This window comes from Vicia villosa, linkage group LG7 (assembly GCF_029867415.1).
Source record: "Vicia villosa cultivar HV-30 ecotype Madison, WI linkage group LG7, Vvil1.0, whole genome shotgun sequence".
NCBI lineage: Eukaryota > Viridiplantae > Streptophyta > Magnoliopsida > Fabales > Fabaceae > Vicia > Vicia villosa.
This window is the reverse complement of record NC_081186.1, coordinates 135,311,470-135,315,717: the sequence shown is the minus strand read 5'-3', so window position 1 is coordinate 135,315,717 and position 4,248 is coordinate 135,311,470. Positions and strand designations below refer to the sequence as shown.

The window sequence follows — 4,248 nt, the reverse complement described above, 5'->3', positions numbered from 1 at the left end:
CATCAGTTTAGCTTGCAAGTCACAAGGGTTGGACTGAGTATCAGACCATCAAAATGCTGAAGGCTAGAGAGGACATTCAGTTGGCGCAAGTTCTTTGTGGTTATGCCTTGTGTACTATGATTGTACAGGAAGACTGGTACAATGGTTACAGGTCAGTTGTTGAATTTCGCGTCTTATCAGTAGAATCTTGTTCGAAGTTGTCGAATGTCAAGGCTATAGTTGCAAGATGATTACACCTTCGCGGTTTACAGTGACAGTTGTTATGTCTAAACTGGAGTAAGGGTTAAAGTAAGGAGATTCAGTATATAGATAAAGGTAAATTTGGGACAATCATCCTAAGACTTTGGGAACTAGAGGTTAAGACCGAGGAATTTGGAGATCACTTAATGACATTGTATGGACTCGAGTGGAGAATAATTTGAAGTGTTTTATCGCAGAAGTGACATTGTGGCAGTAATTCTCAAATGGAAAGTAATTCAAGGAGCTGAGTGAATCAGTAATGTTTGTTGAATGAGGGTGAACACACCAGAGAATGAAACGAAGGATATCCGACATGAGTGGATTATTAGAGTTTTTGAAGTTCTGGAGATTCGGTGCAGAGCAGTGAAGGTCAAGGATCCTGGAAGGATCTTTCCCCAGATATGTCAGGACGAAGTATCTGGATAAACGTGTTGCTTGAGAGTCAAGATTCTAACCATGCATAGTGGGATGCAGGTGTTTTGGCAGATTATGTTTCTTCGTATGGAATGACCCTCAGACAGAGTAGTGAGATTATCTGAAGAGAAATGTAAGGAACATTTCATCCCCTGGTTTGTATAGATTTGGACACGTTGTTTCCGTGGTGATCAGAAAGAATTCGAGGACGAATTCAATTTAAGGGGGGGAGAATGTAATACCCCGATTCTCCGACACAAGTTAATTATCATTTAATTGGTTAAGTGATGATTAGAAGGCATATTGATATTGGATTATATTAATCTAAGAAGGATTATTAATAAGAGTTAGTGGAGTGGTTAGAATAAAAGATAGATTATTGGAATTGAACCAAGTGGCAAGGTGGTAATTCCCATTCAATTGGAGGGCTTAATGGACTTATGTATTACTTGCATGTGGACATAATGGACATTGGACTTTAATTGCATGAACTTAAGTGTTGTTTGGCTTGCAAATCAGAATTTGAAAACAAGATAGGAAGAAGAACTCATGAAGCAAGTTACATTTTCGCAACTATTGATACAGCTCCACTAAATCAGGTATAACTCTCAACTCGTAACTCCGATTGTAACGATTCTGGTCCCATTGGAAAGCTTACAAATTTCTCTTCGATTTGCACCTACTGTTCGCATTTATAGCTTCTGTTTTGAAGGAGAAAAACGAGTTTGAAGTTGGGACATGCATGCTGATTGTGTGTTAAAGAGTGGATACGGGTTTGATGAAGATGGAGTGAAACTTTGACTATGGTGAGGGTTCAATGGCTGCATGATCATCCTCTCAACCTCCTTTTTAGCAAGGTGAGTCCTTAGATAGCAACTTGGGTAGAAATTGGGAAATTGCATGTTATGGGGCTATGGTGAGATACACTTGATGCATGATATATGTTCTTTGATGATAAAACTATATTGCATGTTGATAGTATACTTGTGTTCCATGTTAATTCTACTAATAATTGATAATGCACTCCTTTGGAATGATATTAGGATGTTAGAAGTGTTTGGATTAGAGTTGGAATTAGTTTGGAACCCTTAAAATGCAGAAAATTCATTTCTGATACAGTGTAATCGGTTACGGGATTTTGTGTAACCGGTTACACTGCTGAAAATGCAATTATGGGCTATTTTTCGTGCCCGTAACCGGTTACGGATTTGGCGTAACCCGTTACGCTGGGTTAAAAGGGGAAAATCACCAAACTTCAGAAATTCGTAACTTTCGGCTCGGGTATCGGAATTGCGCAAACTTTATATCATTGGAAAGCTAGCGACATGTACTTTCTAATAAAATTGGTCCCCAAACCAGAATGTTTGATTTAACCATAGTGGAACCCCACTTAGTGAATCAACGAAATAGTATGAGAAATTATGTCTCTATCATTCGATTAATAATTTACATGTTATGCGTGGGATATATTATCTATTGCTTACTATGAATGTGACATCCATATTTGAGAATGTTATGCCATTATGTTTTATACATGAAAACCTGTGGACACCGTCGTTTTGGTTAAACGATTGGTTGATTGTATTGTTTGTGACCTTGACATTACGTCATATTTCCGTATGCTTGAATCGAAGTGGCCGGAAGGCTAGATTGGGACGCTGCTCCGACTATGTAGTCTATGAGCCCTCCCGGACCGTGTAGTCCAATGGAATAACCCGTTCATATGTATTGTTCGATATGGTGTGCATCTGAGCTACCGTTGCAGTGTGCTTGTGAGTTTCCGTACGGGGTTCTACTCACTTGCCGTTAACACACTTGCGTGCTCGGTATGGTGGGGTTATGAGGCTATGTAGGCTAATGCATAATGTGGTAACTCACCTCTAGTGAAGTCACGTAGACTAACACTAGGCTTTCACCCGATGGGCTCAGGCGTCAAGGTGGCGGTTTGTACTCGGCGTAACTCACTCGCGTGAAGAAGGTTAACGGAACAATGACGCCATTTAGGCAAAAGTCATCTCGCGGCCATTTAGGCTTGTGCGAACCCGTTTAACCGTCTTGTAGTGTGCTTTTACAAGTCCCTTGACATATAGGCAGGAGGTTACTCATCGAGGATGCATTTATTCCATAATCTAGCCGAGGTTGTTACACTTCTGGATTCCCCGTGTGTGGATGCGGGTTTGCATACTTGTTTGCTATACAGTGTGTATTTGCTTGAGACAAGTCCAATGGTGGACGAGTCACTTTGTTCTTCTCCGTATTTGTACTGGATGTGAGGTTAACCCCCGGATCAATGGTGGATTCGGTTTTGATGCATGTACCCTGTAGATCCGAGTGGACCCATAGGATAGGAGGACTCACTGAGATTTAGTAATCTCACCCCAATCAACTTATATTTTTTTAGGTGTGGTTTAGTAGCTTTTGGTCAGAAGCAGGTTCGGACTGAAGACTTGGAAGTGGTGTTGGCTCGGAGACCTCGTCAGATCTCTTTTCCGCTGTGCAGATCCATTGAAGACAAATGTTATGAAATTCTTATTAGAATTCCTTGTTGTATTGTATTATGGATCTTTCTATATCTAAAGCTTTTGTATGTACTCAGTATCAATTTAACGTTTCATGCATAATATACTAGTCAGTTATGTATGGGGTGTTACACAGTCATATACATTCATTTGTGGAAAATACATTGCAGCCTCATCAAACCCTATATACATAACCAAAAGGAAGCACCACAAGTTAAACATCAACACAATTCATAAGTCAGAACAGGATCACACAAGGCATCATTTTCACCATATACACATTAACAATCTTAAACCATACACTAAATCAAACCATACCATTCATTTCCATATGCACATCATAACCCGTTCAGTATCATTCAATCCAAAACAGACTTGAATTATGCATTAATGAATTCAGAGTAATAACCTGCCAAATCGAAACGATCCAGGAAATTCAGTCCAAGACACTCAGCACATTCCAACCTCACTATGCTGAACCATGAGCCCTGCACAAATCAGCCTGCCAACAAAACCACAACTCAGCATCACATATTCAAGTACCTGCTGCATCAGTTAACCGAATTGCATTCGAACCCTGCACAAGACATATCAAAAATCAGTTCAGCATTCAACATACAAGGGAAAAGAGAAAATACGATTAGAAAACAAAAACAATCTGCATTATGCTTCAAACCACAAGAAAAAAAAACTGGAGTTGTGTAGTCTCTAAACCAAACCTGTGTCGCAAAGAGAAACAGAACCAGTCATGGTCAGTTCAGAACACAACCGAAACCCTTGGCCAACTCTGAAGCTCCATCATTCACTTACTTAATATCAGCCCTGCAGCTTTGACACAAGGAAGAAAATACAAGTCAGCAGCAAGAATATCCACACCATCCATTTTTAAATGTTTGTTAAGATTCAAGAAAATCTCATAATGTTGATAACAGAAACTGTGATAATGATTAAAGAGATGATGATAGTTTTGCAATGGAGTTTGGGGTTTGAGAGGCAGTGATACATGAGAACAAGATGTTCATTACAAGAAATGAAAATGAAATTCAATCAAAACCAAATGTACGGAAAACAATAT

The 4,248-nt window shown here is 39.5% G+C and overlaps 1 long non-coding RNA gene across 1 annotated transcript; it reads left to right on the top strand.

The window, feature by feature from the left end:
• Nucleotides 1-1,153: 1,153 nt before the first annotated feature.
• LOC131618590 (uncharacterized) lies at nt 1,154-3,167 on the top strand. Its single transcript, XR_009288902.1, has 3 exons — nt 1,154-1,253; nt 1,353-1,511; nt 3,056-3,167. It is a non-coding gene; the product is annotated as an uncharacterized LOC131618590 (long non-coding RNA).
• Nucleotides 3,168-4,248: the final 1,081 nt, after the last annotated feature.